The sequence below is a fragment of the Meleagris gallopavo genome, chromosome 1, assembly GCF_905368555.1.
Source record: "Meleagris gallopavo chromosome 1, MGAL_WU_HG_1.1, whole genome shotgun sequence".
Lineage (NCBI taxonomy): Eukaryota > Metazoa > Chordata > Aves > Galliformes > Phasianidae > Meleagris > Meleagris gallopavo.
The window spans coordinates 125,339,111-125,355,720 of NC_139404.1; the positions used below are offsets into that span (position 1 = coordinate 125,339,111).

Genomic DNA, 16,610 nt, shown 5'->3' on the forward strand with positions numbered 1-16,610 from the left:
AGCAGCAAAGCATTCAATTGATAGAAAAGTTGACTGCCAATTGGTGCAACACTGAAAATAATTCCAGAAACTTGAAAATATGGAAAATACTTAGCTCACAATGGAGAATAGGTACTACAAGAGAAATTTGTTAAAAAGGTAAAATTGTCAATAAATCAAGGTTACTAAGAAAATTACATGTTTTTCAATTTTATTTTAGTTTTTTATGTCATGTTAACGAATTATTTTCATTCAAAATATTATTTATAGACACTTTTTCCATAGAGATAAATGTTTGAATTTCACATCTGTTAAACATTTCTTGCATTACTTCATTTCTCTAGCTGGACAGAAAATTGGATTAGAATGCATATACATGTTTTTATATTCAAATTTTGACCCTGCAACCTCATATGGGATGTATGAATTATTATTGTTGTTGTAATTAATGAATAATGAAATAAAAATTGCAGTGTAAAACATACAGCATCAGCATCTGTAAGGAATCAAGTTTCATCTGCAAAGAACAAAATTTGAGTCTTGAGGCCAGAGTTTTAGTTAATATTGTATCCCCAAATTAAATGTGTAAAGGGTAATGTTCAAGTACGTAAATATGTATGGTGTCAGACTAGCAGCTTCATTGGCTTCATAAAGAGGTAATAATTTTAGAATGTTTTAAGCACCCCAGAGGTAATAATTATAAATTACACGTAATAGTGACCTGGGTAATCTGTATATATTTTCCAATTGTAAATTTCCCAGAATAATAAAACTTCTCTGCTTTATCTTTTTTTCTTGCACACTGATCTACAAAATTTCTCTCATCTAAGCATTGCTGCCAATTAAAAAGTGAGATTCTAAGACACATTAATGAAATAAGTCACTGTGCACGATTTAAAGTAAGCTGTATAACACTTTCTATCACCATGTACTTGCTCCATCACCCCAGTATAATAATAACCTTCACCTTTGTTCTTCAGCTTTTTTGAGCAGAGTTATGCCTGAGCTAAATTCAGTAATTCAGAGCTCAGATATTAGCTATTGTTAGCTGAGCAAAAAGACTTTGCTTACGTATAACACTACAGTGCTTTTCATACAGTGGAAGACTAATTAAATGATAATAGACTACAACTGCTATGGGCAAATTTCCTTGCATACTAGTTTCTGAAATGCAAATTATGGTTATAATTGACAGCAGCATGACCACTCAAATATCAAAATTGTTCTCCCTCTACCACCAATTCAGAGTATATCTTTTTTTTTTTTTTTTTTTTTTTTGGTAAAAAAGATATTGCTACTTCCCTTATTATACATGCTGCATAAATTACTAGCACTAGGAGTAATTAGTAGCTTGCAATGTCAGTTAGAGATGAAAGCGTACAAAGTCAAGTGGAAGCCTGTGAACATGAATCTCAAGATACCTTGGTAACGCTTAGAAGTCCTACACCTCTTAAATCCTGACAGGAAGATTAATGATTAAAAGCTCAGTTGTGACATTCATTTATTACAAAGCCAACACGTGTGCACACATATACACAGTAGAATATTGCACTCAGAAATGTCAAATTGAACTTTCCATTTCAGCCTTCCAATTGGTTTATTAGTAAAGTCCTAAAACGACAGGAATTTGTACTTGTTTTGAATTAAGGTAAATTGGGTGAATTTGAATTTTTATGTAGTTTTTCTCTTCAACTTCTATAGCTAGTTTTGCTAATTTTGATACATAATATTGAAACACTTTTGGTAACATGATACCTCTTTGATATATTCACAGACACAGAATAGAAAAAAATAGTTGGAAAGAATCACCTGGTCCAACTTCTTGACCACTTCAAAGCTAAACAGAAGTTAATTTTTTTTTTATTGTTACTGAGGGCATTATTATAGGGCATTATATGTGAGGGCATTATTATAGTATTACTGAGGGCATTATCCAGTTGCCTCTTTGATCAGTGGCAGGCATGGGGCAGTGACCTCTAGGAAACTGTTCCAGTGTTTAACCACCCTCACAGTAAAGAATTTTTTCCTCATGTCCAGTCAGAATCTTCCCTGGTGCAGCTTTGTGTCATTCCCACAAGTCCTGTCATCAGTTACTAGAGAGAAGAGACTGGCACCTCCCTCTGCACTTCCCCTCTGCAGGAAGTTACACAATAAATGCTTTAGCAAAAACTTTGTCAAGTTTCTAACCTTTGGAAATAACTGTGAATGACATAATAACAGTTCATATAATATTAAAGTATTTTAAAAATGTGCTAGTTTCCCAGTAATATTTCTGAACAAATAAAAATAATTTTGTTTGTAGGGTTTTTTATTATTATTTGTTTTTTATCAATGACTTTTCTGATTGTTGTTTTAATTTCATGTGTTGTTTATTTGTTCATTTGTTTGTTTTTTTCCTGTTTCTATTTTATGGAATGTTGTCAAAGTGGAAACCTGGAATTAAACAAGATCCAAGATTTTGTGGTGGAGTAATATTGATGATGCTGAAAGCACGTTGTCCTTTCTGGAGAGTAATCCTTCAAGATCAAATTGCTAGATTTCTCTTAAATACATAGGAATGTTTTATGATAAACTTGTTGGTTTATATTCAAATGATAGGTATGGTTTTATTTCTGGTTACTGTAGTGCAGTCTTTGAGAATTCATTATAGTCATGTGTAAGAAACCAGTACTTTTTCTAAGCTGATGTCAGGAAAAAAAGTACATTTTATATTTGTAAAATTTACACACTTTATTTGTAATTAGCTTAGCACTCACAGGAGTGCCTCTTCCTTGATCAGAAAGATTTTGGAAAATAGAAAATGGAATCAGAATTGGTAGATTCCAACAGACCAAGCAAGTAAGCTAATTATATTTATACCTTAAAAAGGCATTTATTATTTGCTAACAGTAATATTGCCTGCTGCTTCTAGTTTCCTTTTTATGGCATAAACATCTTCTAAGTAGAGGTCTCTGTGAAGCAAATATTATTTCACACAAGAACCTAAATTGTTGTTTAATTGAGAATTCAGCTTAAAGCTATGAATACATGAGAAAAATTAGTCTTCATTCCACTGCAAGATTTTGTTTAAAGAATTTAGATATTGAGCATTATAGAACTACTCAGGAATAGAAAAGTACTCACATACAGCCAGTTTAATGAATCATATGCTTCACTTGGTTGTCTGAGTTTATCCATAGCTCCAGTATTAGATCAAAATATGATACTGCCCAGATGTAATGTTTTATTGAGAATTTTTGTGCCAGGTGCAATAGAGGTTTAATACTGCTGCTTTGCAGGAGTAATGTTTTATAGTAAAATTATTCAACTTTTTCATAATGTCCAATTCTAATTCTGTATCAGTAAATGACATAAAAAGAAGTAAAACATTATCCTCAAGTTGTTAAACTTCTTTAACATTTCTCTTTTTTAATAATTATTTGGTAACATCTACTGAAGTTCCAAGTAGAGCATATTTTGACATTAGCAATCTGCAATGTCAATATTGATTCACTGATCTCCTGTCTTTCTCACTGCCTTTATCACAATGAATTAAAAAGCTTTGTTGCAAGTTTTCAGCTTTTTTTTCTTTTTTTTTCTTTTTTTTTCTTTTTTTTTTTTTTTTTTGTTAAATAGAAATAGCTTATGTGTTTGAACCTTCATTATCTTTGTTAAAGTGTTCACTTATGTTCACCTCCCATACTCCTTTGTTCAGTTATCTTTAACCACACACAGGCTGTTGGCAGAATGCATAAAACATAGAGTAAATACAAGAGCTTACCTGAAAATAGTGCCTCCTATTCTATTTTGTTTACCCATGGCATCAGAGACAAATGTTGGTAACATGACAGTAGAGGTTGAACTTTCCTGATAGTATTCCATTACACGTTGTTGCTATGTAACAGATGGCAGCACAGAGACAGTCTGAAAAAATGGAGTCTGGCATAGAAAGATCTATGAAGGAAGGGTGTGTCACTGAATTCCTCCATGCAGAAAAAAGGACACACATTTACATTCATTGATGTTTGCTGAATGTTTCTGGAGATCCAACAGTGGATGTGAGCACATGGAGGTGGTGGGTGGTGTGTTACAACAGTGGCAACAGTAACAGTGGGTCACCTCCACTGGTGCAAATTTTTATGAAATATGTAAGTTCTTGTTCATTACTGGCAAAAATGCATATCTAAATGTGGCGACTATGTTGAAAAATAGCAATTTGTAGCTGAGAATTTATCAAACAGTGTTATTGTTCTCTTTTTATCTGTTGTGCTTTCCATGGAAATAAATACAAAAGCACTACTTTTGAAGCAACTTACATATATCACTCATTTATTGGCTAGCTCATATATGACATGTATGGCTAACATATAAATGATACATATATTAAAAAAATGTAAAGATATTGAGACTTCAGCAAATTAATGAAACATCAAGGGTCCACATTCAGACAGTGTACCTGGTACAACTCTGGTAGTGAAGCAGCATCAGTCCATGGAGAAAGGCCAGGCCCACGGTCCTTTCACAATCTATGAAGCTGCCACCAGCTCCACTGACATGAGTGCTGATAACTTGATCTAACAGTGCCTGACTTGACATTCTGTAATTTTTCTGTTAAGTTTTTTACATCTTTCCATGCTGATGTTTTTCCTATTGAATCATCGATCTACTAATGACTTAATCTCACAAGATATCTGCTGCAATTTTAATTTTTTTTGACATTTCTGCAGACCTTCTCAACCCTGTTTCTCATAACTGAAATTCTTTTTTGCTGTTTGAGCCAAGGTTGTGCACTTGTGTGTGTCATATATGGAATCTGGGCTGTCAAACCTTGCTAAATAGGAAATGAAATATTTATATTCAGTATGTAAAATAAAGGAATTTACTTCATTATTAAAAATTTACATCTCTATGGTAACTAATTGCTACCCTCTATTTAACTGATAACTGGTTTACTGTCATAGATACTTCTTAGTTTTACTTTTAAGTAATATTCTGGAAGATAATTATTGCATGCAAACCTCTAATCACTTATTATGAATTTGTAGAGATACAATTTGAAAACAAGCCTCTAGGAGTTTTCTTCTCATGTTAAATGCAGTTAATATAGCAGATCTGAAAAACTGTTTTTTTTCTGCATTTGTTCTGTTGATTGCAGTAATAATAAAACTAATTGCCTGTAATCTACTAAAGTATAATTATACCTAGCTTAATTTAGACAAAGATGTGGATATTTTAGAATTAGATAGCATGAAATGTTGTATGAATAATTCATAAGGAAAGATGATTAATGAGACCATTTTGTAGACTTAGTTTGAACAAATATTCCAACTGAGTTATGACCACATTGTGTGGGATTAAGTTTATCTCACTTTATCTGTCTAACAAGCAATAAACTAAGGCTAAGTTGACATCTTAGAGTGTCTCATCGTAGCTGAAGAAAAATCAGCAACAGAACAGGCAGGGTAAATTATCTATCAGGTCTTATGGGTAGTCTGCCTATGGGAGCATTAATCGCCATCTGAAAACAGCTAGAGCCTTTGCAGACGTAAAAATAATCTGGCAATACTGGGCAGCAGACAATAAATAACATTTTCCAAAGCCTTTGGAATGTTCTTGTAGAAGTGGAAAAATATCACTTAACCAGCATTCAGAACATAAGGTTTTTTAGATTCATCAGTTTTGTGATAGGTTCACAGGTTCAACTAGATGAAAGAAACATCACTTACACAGGTCCTGTATTTGAATCTAGTCACTCATAGTGGTTAATAGTTAACAACTGAAATACAAAAGAAGCAATTGTTTTAGAGGGATATTGGATATAAACTGTGAGATAATTTGATATAAAATTTATAAAACTCAATTTCTTAAAAGCATTCTACTTTTAATACATACATAGAAAAATAATATGTCTATGTTTAAAGAAATAACTGGTTTGCTTGGTTATTTTCACTGTATTTGAAAAATTCAGAGGGAAAAAAAGTTGCAAAATCTGTTTTGTTTTATTTTTACTTTCTAAACAAAAAATGCAAAAAAAAAAAAGTATTTTAAGGTAAAAAAAAGTTATTTTGTCATCTGTACATTGAGTTATTTCCTAAGGACGTTAAAAGTCAGAATAAGAATATAAAATATCAACACCATGAAAGCATAATAAACAGATTAGCCAAATATGAAATAGACAAAGAAAGAACAGCACGTTATCAAATGTGTCCATTGTAATATTTTTTTCTGGAAAATTGCTTTTAAAAAATAGCCTTTTTTTGTTCCTTTTCCAAAAAGACTCTTCCTCACCCACAAAATACATTTCAAATTCAAGGAATCATAGAATGGACTGGGTTGAGATGGACAGTAAAGATAATCTAGTTCCAAAATCCCTGCTGCCACCCATCAGATCAGGCTTCTCTGGGCCCCTTCCAACCTGGCCTTGAATGCCTCCAGGGATGGGGCAACCTTAGCTTGTCTTGGCAATCCATTCCATTCATTTGTTTTATTTACAGAATCACAGAATCATAGGTGTTTGAAATGACTTCTGGAAATCATATAGTTCAACCCCCCACTAAAGTAAGCTCTGTACAGAAAGATAATAAGGAAAGTATCCAGGTTTTTGATATATTTCCGGAGAAGGAGACTCTATAACCTCTCTCTAATTTGCCTGTTCCAGTGCTCCGTCGCCCTCAAAATAAAGATATTTAAATGGAACTATGTTCCAGTCTGTGCCTGTTACCCCTTGTCCTGTTGCTGAGCACCACCAAAAAGAGCCTGGTCCCATACTCTCAACAAAAACCCACACAAAAACATTAAAAAACAAACAAACAATCAAACAAACTTTGTTTCAAATATGATGAAAAGTTAGAGATGTTTGATTTGCATCTGTTTTAAGAAAAAAACATATCATTTCAAACCATTTGTAATGGAACCAACATTAGAAGTTAATAACCAAGTTTAATAATCTGTGGCAGAAACACTGAACGGAGTGATGGTTCATCCTTCTTTTCTGATCTTTCCAGATCAGGAGAAAAATGTGTTTAATCATGTGATAAATTGATATTCATAATGATCATCATGTTTGATGTCTTACTAATTACTTGCACTGTTAATCTCAGTATTGAAAATCCACTGATCAGGAGTTGCTGAAGCCACCAACTCAACAGAGGTGAGTTTGCCACAGCACTCTGCACTTAGGTTGAGGTTGAGCACATATTCCCAGCAGGCACATGTACACACACAAAACAGTTACAGATAGACATATTTACAGCTGATTTCACACATCATTCTCCAGACAAGAACAGCATCTGTGGCTCCACACCATTACTCTTACTGTATGGGACAAAACTTGTCAGTAGGAAATATTTAAATATATATACTTACTTACATATATCTATACAAGTAATGTGGATCCCTTTGATATGGAGGGGTGGCTTTAAACAATCTACCAAGTAGCTGATCTCTTGATCTGAGTCCTTCCATCACCGCTCAAATGCAGACACATACATGCACAGAGGTCTTGCTGGTAGTTGCTCTAGACTTATGACCTTTGTTTCAGCCAACTCCAGGTCCTTCGGTCAACCTGGAGGCTGAGTTGGAACACCCAATGCCGCAGACTGAGCTAGAAGAAACAAGTGGTAGTGCAACATTCAGCCCCAAGCCCTGTGCCCCCCGATCCTGCTCCAGCTTGTACTCATAGCTACAGCTCTGCAGTTCTTCAGTCTCTTTGAGTCTGGCCCCAGCCCTAGCCATAGCTCTGTCCCCCGGTAGGGCCACTGTCAGCACTGCCAGACACAGGCACAGGGCATTGGCAGACACAGAACAGAAAAACCTGTGTCACGAGGCAGGGCTCAGGAAGAGGCTCTGCTGTCCCTATTCAACTGTCGTGGCCCATGCCATTGAGCCTACCTACGCTTGTCAGTGTGCACAAGGATTGATTTGTCAAACAGCCCTACACACTGCCAGGCTGAACACAGCTAGATCAACTATGCATATGCCTGTCAGGGCACTGTGGCCTTTTCAAGGATCATTTCCATTGGAACTACACAAATAAGAGGACATGGGAGTAACTGGGTGTCACAGAATTATCTCTAGATGTGTGTCCATAATCTGTGCCGTGTGGGCACAAGCCCAGAAGGAGACAAAAGAGAGGGGTAAAAGAAAGGGTACCAGTCATTTGTATTTGCCTGGCCAGCCTCGGCCCCATGACTAATGAGGCAAGGCATTGCGGGCCATGCACTCCAAAAGAGGAGAAGAGAGGGAAATGTAGGGAGATAGCAGATGGGTCTAAAAAAGAAAAACAGTGGCAGTGATCTGAGGAGGAACAGTAATTTACTAAATCCAACAAAATCAAACAAAATGAGAGAGAAAAACATATCCAAATACAAGGTCTTATGCTAGTAGACTATATCGGAAGCACCTGCTTTTCTCCGCAGCGAGTCGAGTGAGCAAGAGGGAGAACAGCTGATGTCCTGCCAGGAGCTCCACCTTTCTTCCTCTGCACACCAGGTCCTTCAGGAATGCTGCTCATCCCCTCCCCTCCCAGAACCCAAAATGCCCCAAAAAGGCAGTCCACGGAACCAGAACATTAATTCCCACTGCTTTACATAATGTTATGATGTGGAATACCGACAAAAAAAAAAAAAAAATCACAAAGCCACAACACTGGGGAAAAAAATAAAATAAGAAATAAGGCTGTTTACTTGCTTGTTTTCTACCACAAATATTTTTTTCTTTCTCATAAGAGGAAACAACATACTAAGACTTGGAAAAATGTTTGTTAACAGGTTTATTGAGTTTTCAGCTTTGGTTCATCAAGATTAAGTTCCTGTTGAAAAACATGCTTATTTTTTGTTCATATCGTTCATGAATTGATTTGACACCTTCAGCAGATGCCTCATTCAGGAAAACTCATGGAAAAAATCCTATAGTTAGTTGTGTTAAGTCAACACTTGCTTTGAGGTTTTGTTCTGCTAAGACATAAACTGAATTTAGGAGGCTTACTTTTAGATAAGGAGGAGAAGCTTATCTTCCTGTCCCACTCCCTTTCCACTTCCAAGTTTCCAAAGCAAGTGTATGTGCTTTTTCTTGAGTATTTTTTCTATGTGTATTGAAAATTTATCTGACAGAGTTAGACTGCTAACTTTATTAAGGCATTTCTTTTACCCCTTTGACACTGTCTTCAATGGATTCCTACTAATGTTCAATAAATACATTCATAGCTTTATACTGTATGATGTATTTAAAAATATATTCTAAGTAGTGTGTACATTAAAAGTATAAAATATCTGTACGGCAAATAGTGAAGTAACATATATTGCTGCATACTGACAGTGTCTCCTGTTTATTTTATAGATATTAAATTCCTTTTACCTCCCTGGTGTTATAGCTGTTTTTTTTTACAGTGCTTACAAATCATACTCTTTTCACTGCCTCTCCTTCATCTAGAAACCACTGTCCTTTATCTGAAATGGCTTTTCAGTTCAGAAACATGTCAGTCTTATATCGCATGTATCTAATTTGCAGGAGTGTGAACATGGTTTTATTCACAAAATTGAAACTCCTATCAGTATTATAGGGTATTGACTATAAGGCCTCTTTCCCCAGGAGGCCTTTATTTCTCTCACATAATCTTAGATTGGATTCCAGTTATCCTTCTAAATCAATACAGCTATCGCAGTAAACTCTAGCAGCCTTGGTTAACTCTTTGTCATTAAGACTAAAGGACTCTATTTAGCGATTTTATAACTGATAAGTCTTGCCATGTCAGAATGAGACAGGTTGGATTCAAGTTAGTTTCAGACTACTGAAAAAAGTGACTTTTCCTGTTCATTCTTTATTCTCACAGGACTTTTCTATCTAAGGAGGTAGCATTTCCTTTTGGGTTTCCCTTGCTTGAGAAACTCTTCATTCTAATAGTGATAATATCTTTCCATGCTGATAACTCCAAATTATCTTATCTTGATTAGACCTATCATTTTCTCCACTTTACAAGAACTTTTAGAACTTGTACCTTAATTGATCCTTTCAAAGCATCTATCATTGCTTTTTAGAAATGTAATATTGTTCTATGCTGCAACCACAAAATTCTCCATATTTTGCACAATTATAGAAGCTTTCTTAATAAAAAGAGTATATTTTTTTAATTGTGTATTGGTTCTTTCTTCCTACTAAGGTACTTCTATCACAAGATGGTGTTCTCATTGACTGTATTATCAGTCAATAATAATATCAGTCAATTGTAATAACTGAAACTAAATATTTTAAACTGATTTTAATGGCAAAGAATCTGAATCTCAAATAACTACCCCATTTATTTCTCAGATCCCTTTTTCAATTTGTTTGGAGAAATTTTCTGAATTAGTTCTTTTTAAGATAACGAACAGCTGTAATGTCATTGTATCTATACTATATCTGTATTATCTCCTTATGTTTTAAAGTTTAAAAGAGAATTTTATTTCAAATAGCATTTCTTTAGAAATACTAAAGGACTTAAAGACAACAGAGTAACTTAGTGTAATAATTGAGCCATCACAAAATTTATTAATGCAAATGTAAAGGAGACTAATTGGCTTTTCATTCCTCTTTCTCCTATTCAGAGAGACTTAAAAATCTGTTAGAGTTGCACAGTGCTCAAATCATACCCACAAACAAGCTTCTGAAACAGTCAAATCTCAAGTCTGAGATATTCATGTCTTTAATTGATACTATATTTGTGTTTCCTTCTTTTTGTTTTCAGACAGATTTCTGTTAGTTTTTATTGGTGGTTGTGATTGGTTGGTTGGTTTTGTTTGTTTGTGGATTTTGTATCTTTTGTTTTGATTTTTTTTTTTTAAGCAGACTTTAGTAGTATGAGAGTTCACTATCTCTTGAAAAAATCTTGCTGTCACAAAACAACTATGATGGTAAAATTTCAAAATTATACAACTTAACCCTGAGTTCTTCAGCAAGAAATTGGAGAAACTATTATGATAAAATGATTACTTTGTGTAAATACTAAGTATGAGGTAAAGATCAATTATAGTCATCCACAATATCACCTCCCACTGCAGCATATCTGTTACAGACTGTGGTTGCAGCAGGACACTTCCATGGACGTCAGCATTGTGTTTACATCAGTATTTGAATGAGATTGTTCAGTTTTTAAAGTGTCAATAATTATTGTCGATATTGGATTTACACAAGAATTACTTATGGTTAATTCTGCTTTGTTATCTTCCATTTTGGAGAAATGCACATCTGAATGTCCCTAAAATGACTCTGATGTGTGCATACTGGGAATATTTGCCTATCTGTGAACTTACTGAAGATGACTTCCCTTACCAAGTGTGACTTATTCCTGATTTTTTTTTTTTTTTTAATGAAAAACTGGTATCACATAAGCAACTTTCGTAGTTTGCAAAAATCAGCAAGCTATTTTCTTTCTGCCCTCCTGGCAAAGATAAGAAGAATTAGAAAACATCAAAGAAGTGAGAGATTTAAGCAAAACAAAGGAACAAAGTAGGAACCAGGTAAAGGTTTATGGATAAACAGAAATAATCCTTTCATTAGGATCTTATGAATCCTTACTCCTTCCTCCAAATCCATAAAAAAATTCCAATATTTGCCTAAAATGGAATTCAAAGTAGTCCCTGGAGCAAGCTCTATGAATCTTGTTTTTGTACACATAAAGTGGAATTTAGCTCTAAATCCTGACACTTCAGACCAGATGCCTAAATTTAAACATCGCACTAAGCAGAAAGATACATATTATCATATGACATACTGGGACTCTCCTTAGTGAACTGATAAATAAATAGTATGTAAATAGGAATAGCAGTTTAGAGACTTAGCTTACATATAAAGGTGATACTTATACTTCAATTTGTTAAATCTGGAGCTGAATCCTTCCAAATTTTCCCCCAATTTCTTCTGCAAGGATGTTAGTATATGAGGAACCTAGACGTGTATTTTCTCAGATTCTGAAGACATTTTAGCTCTTTTACAGGACACATTCAGAACACAATTATTGCTGTTTCCAGCAGCTGAGCACCAAACTTTTCTGAAGATTCAGATATTAGATTTATAAGTCGGTTTCACCTTTGTATCACATCTCAGCACGATTACTAGCCTTCAATGAACTCAGGAGAAGAGTTGAGATTCTGTATTTGTTGAAAATACTATGATAATATTCATACTGAGTGTTGTTTGCTTATATTAATTTCCTTTTCTATTTGGGCACATCAAATACAGAATTCTAGCTGATGTGGTTGCTTTTCTTGTGATTTCTTTTTTTTTTCATTTTTAATCACCAGACCAATCTGGAGGTAAGACTGTGTTGAACTGAGAGTCTTACTAACAATATTTCACTGATACTGAAACAGGAAAATTAAAATGACAGAGAAGTGACAGAGATTGTTAACTAGGGCACTCATCTATGAGGAAAGAAGGAAAAAAAACCTTCTAATATCTATTCCCATTAATATTTAAATATCTCACTTGAATTATAGAATGATTTCTAGTTGCAAGTTTCCTGCCAGCAGCAAGGACACCTTCCACTAACTGAGGCTGTCCAAAGCCTCATCCAACCTGGATTTGAACAATTCCAGGAATGAAATATCCACAGCTTCTCAGTGTATCCTCTTTTAGTGCCTTACCACTCTCTGAATAAATAATTTATTACTGATGTCTTATTTAAATCTGCACTCTTTTAGTTTAAAACCACTATGCCTTGGTGCTATCAGTACTCTCCCTTATAAAGAGTCCCTCTTCTGCTTTATTGTAGGCTCCATTTAGGTACTGGAAAGTCATTATCAGGTATATGTGGAACCAATCTCTTCTCCAAGATGATCAATTTAGACTTTCATAGGAGAGATGCTGCAACTTTCTGTTCCTCTTCATGACCTTCCTCTAGATCCACTCTATCAAGCCTATCTTATCTTGGATCAAATGCAGTACTCTAGGTAAGGTCTCACGAGAGCAGAGAGGAGAAAATCAACTTCCTCTTTGTGCTGGCCACTCTTCTTTGGATGCAGCTCAAGATGCAATTGGCTTTCTGGACTACAATAGTAGTCCATGTTCAGTTCAGTTCAGTTTTTCATCCACTAGTATCCCCAAGTCCTTCTCTGCAGAGTTTAGCCCTGTTGAACTTCCTGAGGTTTACTTAGACCCAACTCAAGACTGTCAAGGTCTCTCTGAATGGAGGGAATTAATTATTCCTAGCTACATGAGATCTTGTAGTGTTATCTAAAGAAAGATATTTCTCAGTTTTAGAGAGATAATGAAAGTTAATTTTGGAATGTTATTACTTACAACAAAATAATTTCTTATATATCAGAATAACTGATAACAAAGGGAAAACATTTACATAGATCTTTTATGGATTATTTGGTTTGCTTGGTTTTAATTTCTTTTCCATTCTGTCTCTTTTGATTGCGATTGAAATTGGAATTCTTCCAATTCTGAAGCCAGTAGCAAAAATACATATGAATTTTCCATTGTGTCAGGTTTCCATTCTGTCAGCTCAAAGATTGAAATTAGTTGCTTTTTTATTCATAGTTTCCTGGGTTTGTTTTCTTTTTCATACCTAAGTGCAGTGTAAAAATCTTTTCTTTATCTTTTATCCTACGGAAATATGACTCTGTAATCATCTTGCTTTGAGATTCTGAGTTTTTTTTCCTCTTGTACTTTTTTAACTCATTTCAACTACATATGGCAATTCATTGAGGGTTTGTGTGTGTTTACTTCTGAAGATATTTTGTAAAAATTACGTGTGCATCAAAAGATGACAGAATACAGAAAATTGACAGCATTAAAGTCCTAGTCCTAAACTCATACCTTGGAAGACAGTAGATAATTTACATGACAATAAATATCTTTTAAATGTCTTAGTCATAAGAAAAAAATTTCACTCGGGGCTTTTATTTATCCTACAGCAGAGAGTATAGGGGAAGAGAAAATAAAATGTCTAGCAGATGTGACTCGTGGCTTTAGTTGCATGAAGAATCAAACATGGCACTTGTCAGTAAGTGTCAGATCTAGGTTATTGAGCTTCTCTTACTGCTTTATGAGAGTCAGTCAAGAGACTGAGAACCGTCCCGTTAGGCAGATGATTTATGCTTTGTGTGTAAAAGTCATCACTAACTTTTGTTTTTTCCTGTCAGTTGATGACAGCTGTATTCCTAGATGTTTTACTCTTGCTCCTGTCTTAATTTTTATTTCTTTTACTTTATTCTTGCAAAGTATATCTATATTATCTATAGTTTCTGTCTCTTGCCTCAGTTCATTTTCAGTCTCTTGCTTGATTATTGTCCTGGTTACTACAGATTTCTTACTTCCCTATTTCTTGATACAAGAATGAGGACAGTGGCTCCATTTGTCTTTTCATTCAATTAAATGGCCTTTTATTTTTTTCTTAGGACCTTGAAACTTTTTCCACTCTTTTTTTTATGATTGTATACTTGATATAGCCATTGGTCATTATCATTTCTTTTGTTCATTATCTTGTATTACACTAGACTCTCATCCCCTCCCTTAATTCCAGTCCAGCCATAATAGCTTGGAACAATGGCCTGCAAAATCCATCGCTGCTGAGAAGAATTACTTCTCAGCCATCTAGACGTGCTGACAGAAGTCTGTAAGTGTAGGGAGAAGGAGGTAAGAAAATGAAACAGGTAACTTGGTAATAGGAGTTGGACTCTCATGCAGGCTGTGTCCCAAAGAAGTTTCCTATTAAAGCAGAGGAGCTCAAATCACAGAGTTGTTAATAAGTGAATAGTTTATTTTATTTTATTTTATTTTATTTTATTTTATTTTATTGCTTAATACATTAAATATAGAATTTGACTATTTAGTAACCTAGAAAATTATTTGGCTGCAACAGTGTAAAACAAATGAAACAGTACAAAAGTAATAAATTAATGAGATACAAATTCCTAAAACCAGGATTCAGAATTTCAAGTTAATATATTGTCTCACTCCGATTTATAGGAGGGAGATGAGGTTCTTTTAACATTATATACCCGGCTTGAGATTAAGAAACAACGGTTCAAATGTTGGTCTGACCAGTTTATTATAAGTCTTGATTAGGGAGATGGGGAAGTGGAGGACGGACACTATTATGAATTAGGGTAATGGGGAAGGGAAGGAGGGCGATAGAAAAGATAGAAAAGAAGAAGCAAGCAGTCTCTATAGGAAGCAAGAGGGGGATAGTCACCACCATGGATCCAGCGTAGTTCATAGTTCAGTCACTGATCTTCAGTAGCGGTGGGTCATCGGGCATTGTTGTTCTGTTGACGACGACGACGACGGCAACGACGATGCCGGCAACGGCAACCATGGCGATGATGGCCCCTTTTCAATGCTTATAAAGTTGTCGAATCAGCTATCTTTGGAGTGGCAGCTTCTGGCTCTGGGATCTCTGCAGGGGACTCCTTTGCTCCTATCTTCCTGGCCTTGCCAGCAGATAAGAGGGAGCAGGGAGATACCAACTTGTATCTTGCCTTCACAGGATACAATGGTATTACCCCCCAGTCTCCCATAGCAAACAGGAGTTATTTGGTCACAGGCTAGATCTTCTGCCAGTAAACTGTCCTTGAGCACTATCTTCCGAAGGCAAACAGCCACACAGTGATGTTGATTGCCACACGGCAACACCCATCACTCATCTTCTAGACAAGTCAGTCTTATCACAAGAAATACCTCAGGCAGCAAGCTTTGAGCCAAAAAACAAAGAAGGATTCTCACATATATGACTTGTTTTCTCTGTATTTCTCATGATCTTGGGTAGAAAGAAGCTGCCTCTCAGTTACGTATAAATTTGTAATCTGCAGTGTGGGAAGTATATCCTCTTTGCATATAGGATCTTCCTCTGTATATTAGTATTCAGTCTGAACTAGAAATCCACTCTAGAAATTTAACTCTGTAGTGGCCTGTTTCTTTGTCATAAACAAAGGATCTTAAAGATGAGAAAATTTGTTTTACATGAAAGTTTCTCTTTTTTTTTCATTATTTCTTTTTTTTTTTTTTTCCATTTTTTTTCATGTTTGTTTCCTAACTTACAGTTAGAAATTTTGGATTTACTTTAATTATGCAGCCAGCAAACATAATTAACAATTCAACACTAATTAACTATTACAATAATTTGATAACTCTAGGCTGGGATGTAGGATCTTGGCTTGCATTAAAAACAAGAGATATAGCATGTTCGTCATTTCCTTATTCTTATGTAAATAGTCACACCAAAAATAATGCTTTGTACTTATTTCCATGGAAATTACAATAGATAAAAAGAGCACAATAACACTGTTTGATAGAACAAATTCTTATCTAAAAAATGCTAGTTTTCACCATAGTCACCACCATTATCTGTGTGTTTTTTTGCCGGCAATGAGCAAAAAAAGCCTGCACAAGTCATAAAAATCTGCACCAGTAGAGGTGACCAATATTGCTTTCGCCACTGGTTAAACGCACCAGTCACTTCCTCACTGTACTCACATCCACTGTTTTGTCTCCTGAAACATTCAGCAAGCATCAGTGAATGTCAATGTGTGCCATTTTTTCCTCAAGGAGGAATTCAGTGACAACCCTTTCTTCCGCCCTCTGGAGGGCAGACAGAATCCCCCGCAATTTGGGAGGATGCAGTCAGAGACCTACTACTCCAGCTGGACTGTCACAAGTCCATGGGGCCGGAT

General features: G+C 35.1%; 1 long non-coding RNA gene across 2 annotated transcripts in view; it reads right to left on the minus strand.

The window, feature by feature from the left end:
• LOC109370870 (uncharacterized) overlaps window positions 1–15,699 on the minus strand; it is a 35,473-nt gene extending 19,774 nt beyond the window's left edge. The window contains exon 1 of one of the 2 annotated variants that reach the window (XR_014880330.1): window positions 15,134–15,699. This is a non-coding gene — a long non-coding RNA (uncharacterized LOC109370870). The remainder of the gene's footprint in view (window positions 1–15,133) is intronic. The other variant, XR_014880328.1, reaches the window with a different exon arrangement.
• Between the last annotated feature and the right edge of the window lie 911 nt (window positions 15,700–16,610).